The sequence below is a fragment of the Carlito syrichta genome, unplaced genomic scaffold, assembly GCF_000164805.1.
Source record: "Carlito syrichta isolate Samal-C Ts95f unplaced genomic scaffold, Tarsius_syrichta-2.0.1 Scaffold305308, whole genome shotgun sequence".
NCBI classification, from domain to species: Eukaryota; Metazoa; Chordata; class Mammalia; order Primates; family Tarsiidae; genus Carlito; species Carlito syrichta.
In genome coordinates, this window is record NW_007249404.1 from 237,437 (window position 1) to 249,041 (window position 11,605).

General features: G+C 39.4%; 1 pseudogene; it reads right to left on the reverse strand.

The window, feature by feature from the left end:
- Window positions 1–6,561: 6,561 nt before the first annotated feature.
- LOC103263869 overlaps window positions 6,562–11,605 on the reverse strand; it is a 16,344-nt pseudogene continuing 11,300 nt past the window's right edge.

Here is an 11,605-nt window from a genome sequence, read left to right on the forward strand (position 1 = left end):
GGTGACAGAGTGAGACTCCAACTCAAAAAAAAAAAAAAAGGAAAAGAAATCATATGCCCCAAGTCACAGAGCCCAGAAGGGGAAGATCTAGGTCTTGAAGCCAACTTCTGCAAACTAGCAATCCAGTGTTCTGCCTCGTCAGCCCCCCACTGCCTCCTGGAGTTGTCTCAGGACTGGCTGGGATACTGTGGGAGATGTGAACCCCACAATGTCTTCTAAGGGCTCTGTAAACCAGGAACAAAAGCCCAGATGCCGCCCAGAAGGAAAGACAGTCCAGGCGAGGGGCCGGTGCCTGGTTATAGGTGTTGGGACCACAGGCTGCTGGTGAACTTGGAAGCATCTCAAGGGCAGCTGGAAATTGAGGAACAAAGTCACCTATACCATAATATCGAATTTTCTTCTGATATCAAAATTCCTGCCTTTGTAGCTCAGTGACCAGGGAACAACTCCTGGCACACCGTTTCAATGAGCTGAGCACCTGAGCGTCATCAGAATAAGAAACACACGCAGGCAAAGTCTTTCACAGTATTAATAAATCTGGAGATGCTTCATAAAGGGAATGAGGCCATGACAATTGCCTGAATTTGCACAGTATTTGGTGAGGCCCTCAATGCCAATTCTCATTCCAGTCATATCAATAACGACTTGATAATCTCTGTGGAACCAATACAAAGTTACTATATGACTTTTGGTTTTAAAAGTGTTCTCACAGCTGTTCTCTCACTCATACTCCCGCATCAGTCCTGCAGTGTGCTGGGAGGGATGAACCTGTTGGATCACACCTCAGAGCAAGCCCAGAGAGCAAAAATACCTTTTCCATGGTGTTACCGCCAGCTCCAGCTTATTTCCCTAACCTCTTACCAAGTTTCCATTAATTATGGTAGACATTTTACACACATCATTTGATTAAATCCTCACAACAACCTGAGAAGTAGAAAATAACTCTCATTTTAGATATTATTTTATTCTAAAGGGCCAAGAAGTTTTGAAGATGATTAACAAAGTGGGGGACTTACTAGATCTTAACAAATATCAAGAATTAGATAATGAAGACAATATAGCTTAGTGCAGGGAGAATAAGATTGACTTTCAAGTAGACAAGAGATATCAGACCAGTGAGGGCAGGACCAGACACACACACATATAGAGTTGGATTTGTGACACAGAAGGCATTGCAAGTCAGAGGAGAAAGAATGCAATTTTCAGTAAATGGTGCTGGAACAATTGATTATGTATATGGAAAATAAAATATGGGACCTCTACCTCACACCATACACAAACATCAATTCCAAGTGAATTAAAGATGTAAAATTATAAAACTATAAAACATCTAGAGTAAAGTAAAAGAGAATTCTTTTTTTAATCTCAAGGAAGGCATCTTTCTTGAGTAAGCCTCAAAATATACAAATTACAAAATGCACAAATCATAAAGAAAAGTAAATAAACTTAACTACCTTAAAATGCAAAACTTCTATTCAAAGGACACCATAAAGAGAGTGCAAGCCGGGCTTGGTGACTCAGCCTGTAATCCCGCGCCTTTGGGAGACTGAGGTGAGTGGATTGCCTGAGCCCACGGGTTCGAGACCCGCCTGGGCAACTTGGCGAGACCTCATCTCTACAATAAATCAAAAATGAGCCGGGTGTGGTAGTGCGCGCCTGTAGTTCCAGCTGCTTGGAAGGCTGAGGCGGAAGGATCGCCAGAGCCCAGCAGGTCGAGGCTGCGGTGGCCGGGAGCGGCCACTGCACTCCAGTCTGGGCGACAGAGTGAGACTCCAACTCAAAAAAAAAAAAAAAAGAGTACAAAACTTTCACAAACTGAGAATAAAGATTCCTACAAATGTGAAGGATTGTTTGTAATACATGTAACAGGCAAAGCTTTAATTATTATAATAAAATGAGCTGCACAGATAATGTGGCAAAAGGCTTGAAGAGGCACTTTGTCTAACAAGAATCTTTTATGATCAGTAAACATATGAACAGCTGTTCAATTTTTTTTACTAATTAGGAAAATGCAATTTAAAATTATAATGAGATACCATTTTACACTGACCAGAGTGGTAAAAATAGAAAGTCTCTAAATATAAAATATTGGTGAGGTTGGAGCAGCCAGAATATTTTTACACTGATGGTGGGTATAAGAACTGGTATCACTTTGGAAGATAATTTGATTTCATCTAATAAATATCTGCATGATTCCAACAGTTCTACTATTTGGTGAACACCCTAGAAAAACTCTTACCTGCATAAGAAGAGATAGATGCCTAGGATGTTTTAGGCAGCACTGTTTGTAATAGCAAAAGTGGAAACAACCCAAAAGCCCACCAATAATGGATAATTAAATGTATGGTATATTGGTATAGTGCAATAGCATTAGAAAATGAATGAATTACAACTGTTCTTGGATATATCTCAAGAAGTAATATTGAAACAATGAAGCAAATCAGAGAAGTGTAATTCTGTTTACATAAAGTTCAAAATTGTGCAAATCTAAGCAAGGTATTGCTTAAGGATACAAACATACGTAGTAAAACTCTAAAGAATAGTAAGGGAAAAATTAAGCCAAAATTCAGGGTAGTAGAAAACTCTGAGGTGGAGAAAAAAGGGGGCTTGATTGAGGATAGGCACAAAGGGACTTCACAAATTGTGATAGAGGTGTGAAATGGGCAATGTTACATACTGTGGTATGGGTTGTAATAACAAAAGAGGGAAAATAACCTAAAAGGTTATCAATCGGGAACTAGTTAAATAAATTCTAATATATCCCTAAAATAGAATAGTATACAGTCATAAAAAAAATAAAGAAACTCTAATGAACAAATATGGAAAATCTCTGATATTTTATTTGGTAGGGAAAAAAAGGTTCAGAATGATGTTTATAATATGCTATCATTTAGGTGAAAAGTAGGAAAAATATATGTGTTGATATGCATAAAATATCTTGGGTGGGAGGTACAAGAACCAATAACATTGGTTACCTACAGGAGGAGAACTAGGTAGGTAAAAAACTAGTACTTCAAGCTATATGAATAAAGTATCCAATTCTAAACTTTAAAATTGTAAGTGTTGAATAATTTATATAAAATTCTAGAACACACCAGCAAGTTAAAGAAATAGAAGTCTGGACAGATGAGAAGAGATTGACAAAAAGCTGATAGTGTTGAAGGTGGGTTATGTGTAATGGATGTCTGTGTTAAAGTTACATAAAGAAACCTGCAAAGTTCTGAGTTGACTTAAAGTAAGCATATGTGTTTAAAACCTCTCCATCTCAAGGCCCCACTACATTAATATAAAGTATATTTTAAAGTTATATTCATAGCATAGCTTGCAATTTAAAATTACAGCAATGGCAACAAACAGAATCAGCCTATAAAGCTGGTTCCGATATATACATGGATATGTCTTAAGAAAGTAATATTGAAGCAATGAAGCAAATCATATATAAATATATTTTATAGTTTTATCATTTTACATCATATATATATATTTATATTTATATATATATTTGTATTTTTGAGTTGGAGTCTCATTCCTTCACCTAGGCAAGAGTGCAATGGTATGCTCACCACCACCCCACCGTCGACCTGCTGGGTTCCAGGGATCCTTCCACCTCAGCCCTCCAAGTAGCCGGAACTATGAGTGCATGCTACTATGCCCGGTCAATTTTTTATTTTTTATTGAAGGAACGAGATCTCGTCAAGTTCCCCAGGGTTGGTCTCGAACCTGTGGGCTCAGGCAAGCCTCTCGCCTCACCTCCCAAAGTGCTGGGATTACAGGCTTGAGCCCCCTTGCCCAGCCGGTTCCAATATATTATTGTATAGTCACATGAAGTAAAACTGTGTAGCCAGAGAGCCTGGGCTCCGTAGTTAAATTTCCCTTAAAAGGGATTTATTACATTTGAAAGATCAGAGTTTGCTGAAGCATTTCCATTGGTTCCTTTCAACCTCAAATTAAGAATGGATAAGGGATGGGCCGGTCCTTTTTACCCTGGGATAAAAGCAAAGCCTCTTTCCTGAATTCAGAGGGCAACGTGCATTTCCTGAAAAAGGAGTAAGTTATCAAAATTGAGATAGAGCACTAATTTAACACAAAAAGACCGGAAACAAACCATATGCCCATCAATAGGAGACTGATTGCATAAATTGTGGTATATCCGTATAGTAGAGTATTATGTAGCTGCAAAATAAAATAAGAGCTATCTGTATATCCTAAAATAGAGGCATATCTGAAACATATTATTAAGTGCAAAAGCAAAGTAGAGAAAATTACATGATACTATTATTAATTGGGGAGTAGAGTGAATAGATATACTAGTTTGCTTATATGTAATTTTAATGGAAAGAATAACCAAAAACTAATAAAAATTATTACCTGTAGGGGAAGGAAAAAACCAGGAAAGAGACAGATGGAAAGCCAACTTGTCTAAACATACCTTGTTTTGTATATTCTGTTTTTGAATAATGTAATTATTTCACATGAATAAATTAAATTAAACCAAACTAAGCTTAGCTTAAAATTTTTTAAAACAATTTCAAAATTGAAATAAAAATGAAACAAGTGGATCTAATTGTCGGTGGCAAAACCCCACAGAGAGGAATTCTTTCAATTGGCTTTAAAGTAATTTGACTATATATCCCCAGTTGGGTATTCCTTGAGGACAAGAAGGAACTGCAAGAAATCTTAGCTTCTTTTAAGTAATTGCGCTTTTGTGGCAGTTGTTGGCATTGTTTTTCTGAGACTGCAAGTAAATAATTAAAGTGAAGTTCATAGAAATCAGAATTTTTGGCATTGGTGAAAAACGATGCACAAGTGTAAGATCAATGAAATTAAATTGAGGCCCTATGGTGTTACATTTAAAGCAGTTTGAGCTCATGAAATGTTTTAAAAGAAGAAGAGGAAAAGAAGGAGGAGGAGGAGGGGGTATAAAGAGAAGGAAGGGAAGGAACAACCCGTCTTTCCTAGCTCTGTCTACTAAAAAAGTGTAGAAACAATGACATGACCAAGCTTAATAGCAATGAGTATCCCTGAGGTCTAGATTATGGTCACTAAATACCATTTTTTCTCTGAAAGAAAATAGGGCACATTAGAAATAATGGCTGAATCCATTTGGGGGCAGAAAATGCATAAGGAGGGAATCATATAGAAAATGTATTACTTGAAACATACTCCAAATTAAGGAAGCTATTAATGAGATCATTTTAAAAGAACTCAGGAGACAAGTTGAAGAGATTCTATTGCCAAGGAAGGGACAACTTGAGCATCAAAAGAATAATAAGAATAGATTTGATTAAAACACATCAGAAGCATTTAAATCCATAAGTTTACAATGATTCTAAACAAAACAAAAAGCAAAACAAAACAAAAACAACAAAAATACGTCCAACTGAATGAACTTGTCATGTTGTAAACTTTTTTTTTTTTTTTGAGTTGGCGTCTCACTCTGTTACCCAGACTGGAGTGCAGTTGCAAGCTCCTGGCCACCGCAGCCTGGACCTGCTGGGCTCTGGCGATCCTTCTGCCTCAGTCTTCCAAGTACCCAGAACTACAGGTGCACGCTACCACACCCGACTAATTTCTTTTGATTTATTGTAGAGACGAGGTCTCACCAAGATGCCCGGGTGTGTCTTGAACCTTCGGGCTCATGCAATTCACTCGCCTCAGCCTCCCAAAGTGCTGGGATTACAGGCTGAGCCACCGAGCTCGGCCTGTAAAATTATTAAAAAAAAACAAAAAATAATAGATTACTCTGAAGGAATCTAATAAACATACACATTGTTTTGAACACTGGTAGATAAAGGGTTAAGGGATAGCATCTAGCCTGTCTTTCCTGTGCATCTTGGGATAACCAAATAGCTGATAATGGGAAGTGTGTCTCTATAGAAGTATTCCAGATAATAAATGAAGAAGGAATAATAGACTGTAACAACTCTGGGACCTTTAATTAAATACAGAATCAAGATAATGACAGTCAAAAGTTACACAAAAAGAGAGGAAACCAGGTATTGTACATATTCAAATGGAAGTACACATCCCTAACTATGTATTCTTGTGATAGGTAGATGATAGATAGGTGGATAGATAAATAAATGGACAGATAGATGGATAGACAGATGGATAGAGCCTGAGTCTGACCAAGCCTCTGGATTCATCAGTCATTATGCAGAAAGTACAGTGGTAGAGAAACAAATCAAAGGACATTATATGAGTGCAATCAGCACGATTTGGTTGGAAAAACACAGATCAGGTTAGCTCGTGTCTTCAACAAACTGCAAGAAATAAAACAAAACATTTAGAAAGAAACAGAAGAGAAAGTGATAGATTAAAAGACTTAAAAGTTCTGTCAATCAATTACAATGTATAATTCCTATCTGGTTTGTGATTCATTTAAACAAATTGTAACTTTCTGAAAAAGAAATATTTGAGCCAGTGAAAATTGAACATTGATTAGATATTTGATAATCCTAGAGAATTATTGTTAAATGTTATATGGTGATGATGTGGGTTTTTTGTTTTGTTTTACTTTTATTTATTTATATATCTATTTTCATCGTGAAATTGACTTTTATTTGTATTTTCTGCATAAGCATACAGTGGCAGTTCATGGCATCTGGTAATTGTCCGACATGAAAGGTTTATGAAATCAGTAAATGCTGTTTTGAAAAGGGTGTTCTATCAAAAATAATTTCCCAAGTTCAAGATAGGCCTCTTGGGCAAAATCCAACACTATTTCCTCAATACTTTATAAGTGGAATTTTCTTCTGCTTGCATCCATTTCCTGGGGCTTACGGACCCATTCATACTCTCCATATTTAGAATCAAAGGTTCCTTTCGGAAGAGATCTTAATTTTAAGGTAAAACGTGGACCAAGTTCTTGAATTCCCCACTTTCGTTTCACTCTCAAATATGTATCTGTGAAATCTGAGGAAGATATAATCCTGCTGAATGTGGAATGTGGCAACCTGCCTTCCAATAAATTAAGGATTATGAGGAAAGAGAGATGCAAACATGCATCCAATTGAATGACCCTGTCATGTTGCAAAATTCTTAAGAATTATTTTGGGTATGTGTTCTGTGGGGGTCTTTGCCTCTCCTTTTGATTTCCTTAAGAAGAGGAACACTAGCCAGGCTCGGTGGCTCAGCCTGTAATCCCGGGCTTTGGGAGGCTGAGGTGAGTGGATTGCCTGAGCCTGTGGGTTCAAGACCCGCCTGGGCAACTTGGCGAGACCTCATCGCCACAATAAGTAAAAAATTAGCTGGGTGTGGTAGCGCGCACCTGTAGTTCCAGCTACTTGGAAGGCTGAGACAGAAGGATCGCCGGAGCCCAGCAGGTCGAGGCTGTGGTGGCCAGGAGCAGTCACTGCACTCCAGTCTGGGTGACAGAGTGAAACTCCAACTCAAAAAAAAAAAAGAAAAGAAGATGAACACTGCTCACTTTAAAATGAGCAGTTGGATCATTTGGCAAGTGACTCAAAATGAATCCATTTGGGGTTTTACGATCTTTATGAATAACAATCAGATCTGTGAAATCTCTTGAGATGCACTATGGCACTTTGGAATAATTTTTTTCAGATCTAGTCCTCTTTTGTTTTTATTTATTTATTTACTTATTTGAGTTGGAGTTTCACTCTGTCACCCAGACTGGAGTGCAGTGGCACGCTCCTGGACACCGCTGCCTCGACCTGCATGGCTCTGGCGATCCTTTCGCCTCAGCCTTCCAAGTAGCCGGAACTACAGTCGCACTATACTACGCTCGGCTAATTCTTTTTGATTTGTTGTAGAGATGAGGTCTCGCCAAGTTGCCCGGGTGGGTCTCGAACCCATGGGCTCTGGCAATCCACTTGCCTCGGCCTCCCAAAGTGCTGGGATTACAGGCTGAGCCACCCAACCTGGCCCCTCTACTGTAATAAACATGCGAGTTTGATATAACTGTGGAGAGCAGTTCACAGAGTCGTACTGTTCTCCCATGATGTCTGTCTGATGTTATTTTTATTTTTTTGTTTTAACTTTTTTTATTTTAAAGATGCGGGGTACAATTCAGGGTTAGGTATACAAATGTTCATTATGCAGGTATACTTGTTGATGAGGTGTGCCCCTCTCTCCCCTGGCAGATAACCACTACTGTCAATCCTGCATTGCCCCCTCCCCCAGTAGTTTTCCACTACTGCCAATCTTTTTCTTGTAGTATTATGAAAGTTGTTTAAAGTCTGCTTATGAGTGAGAACATGTGATTCTCAGTTCTTTGTTTCTGTGATAGATCAGTATTATAGACTCTAAATTCTTCCAGGTTGCTGTGAAGTTTATGATTTTTGTCATTCTTTATGGCTGTGTAATATTTCATCATATCGCAATATATACCACATTTTTTAAATCCAGTCACCTTTCAATGGGCAGCATGGTTGGTTCCATGTTCTTGCTATTGTGAACAAGGCTGCAATAAACATATGTGTGCAGGTATCTTTTTCATAGAGTGATTTGAGTTCCTCTGGGTATATTCCCAGTATGGGAACTGGGGGTGATTTGAGTTCCTCTGGGTATATTCCCAGTATGGGAACTGGGGGGTCATATGGACAGTTGATTTTTAGATCTTTTAGGAATCCCAAACTGTTTTCCACAGAGGCTGTACTAGTTTACACTCCCACCAACAGTGTTATCATGAGGCTCTTGGGAGAAGTTTGTCTGCTGAAGTAAGAAGCCAATTCTTCTGTAGCCTCATGGTAAGCAACCTCTTCATCATTAGGGTCTGCTATGGTTTCATCCTACACTCGCTGGTTGTCAGTGGTCTTAGGTATAGGCTTTGGTGGAGACTTATCACCAAGAGTTTCTCTCTTTTTTAAGTTTTTTCTTAGCTGTCAACTTTTCCTTCCTCTGCTGCTGTTTCCACTGTGTGAACATTAAGTGTCACTGCTGTATGTTCTTAATCTCGGAAATGCTGAAACCTGGGGGAAAGGCAACCACTTTTGGGGGCTGGGCCCTGCTTTCCATCACCCCATCCCCAAAGCCTTCAGCCTCCTGAGGTTCTTCAGTGGTGACTTTCCAGGCTTTTCCTCCCGCCACCTCTGTTCTTTGTTTTTTCTTTTTTCGTTTTAGAAAACAGGATTTATTGAGAGGACAGAAAAGCTCCCACAGGGGAGGGGACCCAAGGAGGTTGTTCACAGCTGCTCTTATCCTGGGCCTTCACCAAGCTGTTTGCTCCTTTGTGTTCCTACAAAAACGGAAGTAGTCCTGTTTTACTTTTAAAGAGTCGTTTTCTTCTAGAGGAGAATACAGAAATATTTGTTAACAAGTTAAATTCTGCCTGGAAAAAAATGTAATAAAATATAAGGAAAAATAAATACACTGGGAAAATATGAAAAACTAGTATCTATAATGTCTTTAGGATTTCTTCAAATGATTTAAAAAGATAAATCAATTGCATTGGTCGCCCAATTAGAGCGACCAATCATCCTGGTTTACCCAGGGCTGAGGAAGTTCCCAGAACATGGGACTTTCAGTATTAATACTGAGACAGTCCCTGGCAAACGGGGACAAAGTGGTCATTCTGAACCTAGTATAAAAACGAGCAAAGGGCATAAACTAAGAGTTGCAAAGGAAAGAAATACCAATGAATACTGTGGGAAAGATGTTCAATTCCATTCATAATGTGAGACTTACAAACTCAGTTTGTGCAGAGATAGATAGCATTTTTCACCTATCAGAGTAGCAAAAATACACTGTATTTTTGTTTTGTTTTGTTTTTTTGAATTGGAGTCTTATTTTGTCACCCAGGCTGGAGGGCAGTGACACGTTCCCGGCCACTGCAGCCTCAGTCTGCTGGGCTCAGGCTATCCTTCTGCCTCAGCCTTCCAGGTAGCTGGAACTACAGGTACACACCACTATGCCCGGCTAATTTTTAAAAACTTTATTGTAGACACAAGTTGCCCAGGCTGGTCTTGAACCCGCAGGCTCAGGCAATCCTCTCACCTCAGCCTCCCAAAGTACTGGAATTATAGGCGTGATCCACCGCGCCTGGCTTTACAGTGTATTTCTTGAAGTCAATTTGGAGGAAAGGTTCCAGCCTTGATGGTAGAAGTATACAATTGATACCACCTTTTTATTTTGTAAACCATCTATTAGAGCAAATGCCTCTACCCTTTGAATAATTCACTTTTTAGGAATTCATCCAACAAGATAAAGACATAAATACAAGGATATTCATTTATGGTATAATCTATAGCAAAAGATGAAAAATGACCTTATTTTCATGAAGAAGGGACAGGTTGAATACATTCTGTTACGTAGCAAGAATGTCATCATAATGTATCCACTGAAAATGTAGGTCTAGTATGGAACAGTCTCCAACAATCAAGGAGTGGACCAGTGTGTGTAGTGTGTCACCAAAGGGGGTCTATTCATGTGGACATATTCATGTGCATCCCTCAGGCCCTTTACTTTTTCTATAAAGAACCAGGCATGGCGGCTTTGTGGGTCAAATGATCTCTATCACAATATGTGAGCAAAAATAATTTGGGTCACTTCTGGGCCACTGGGGTTAAAAGGCAGGTGCCCCTTCTTGTTCTCATCCTCCTTCCACTGGGCTTGATACACATGAGCAGGTTGAAAGATAGGATTAAAGACACAGAGCCACACAGTGGAAAGAGCCTGGGTCTTGAATCAGGGCTTGGAGAGGAGTCACTGGGAGCAATTTACATGAATGGGAAAAAAAAATTTGATTAAAGATGTGGAGTACAATTTGGGATTAGATATACAAGTAATCATCATGCAAGTAAACTTTGGGCTTTAGCTTTGGTACCCACTTCTCCTGGTTTGAGATCAGGTACCTTACTGATGTTATGTGCCCCCTCCTCCCTGGCAGTTTCCAGCTACTGCCAATCCCTTTCTTATAGTATTATGATAAATGCTCAGGGTCAGCTTATGACTGAGAACATGTGGTACTCAGGTCTTTGTTTCTGTGACAGATCACTCTAAACCCATCCTGGTTGCTGCAAAGCCCATAAGTTTGTCCTTCTTTATGGCTGTGTAATATCTTATCATGTATATGTACCACATTTTTTTTTTATCCAGTCCACTTTCAATGGGTAGCACAGTTGGTTTCATGTTTTTGCTAATGTGAATACTGCTGCTATAAACATGCCTGCCCAGGTAACTTTTTTGTACAATGATGTGAGTTCCTCTGGGGATATTCCCAGAAGGGGGATTGCTGGGTTGTATGAGAGGTCGATTCCTAGTTCTTTTTTTTTTTTCTTTGAGTTGGAGTCTCACTCTGTCACCTAGACTGGAGTGCAGTGGCAGCTCCTGGCCACCACAGCCTCGACCTGCTGGACTCCGGCGATCCTTCTGCCTCAGCCTTCCAAGAAGCCAGAACTACAGGGGTGCGTTACCACACCCGGTTAATTTTTTTGATTTATTGTAGGGATGAGGTCTCGCCAATTTGCCCAGGCAGGTCTCGAACCCGTGGGCTCAGGCAATTCACTCACCTCGGCCTCCCAAAGCAAGGGATTACAGACTGAGCCACGGAGCCCAGCCGATTCCTAGTTCTTTTAGAAGTCGCCACACTGTTTTCCACAGAGGTTGAACTAGTTGGCATTCTTTTTTTTTTTTTTTTAGTTGG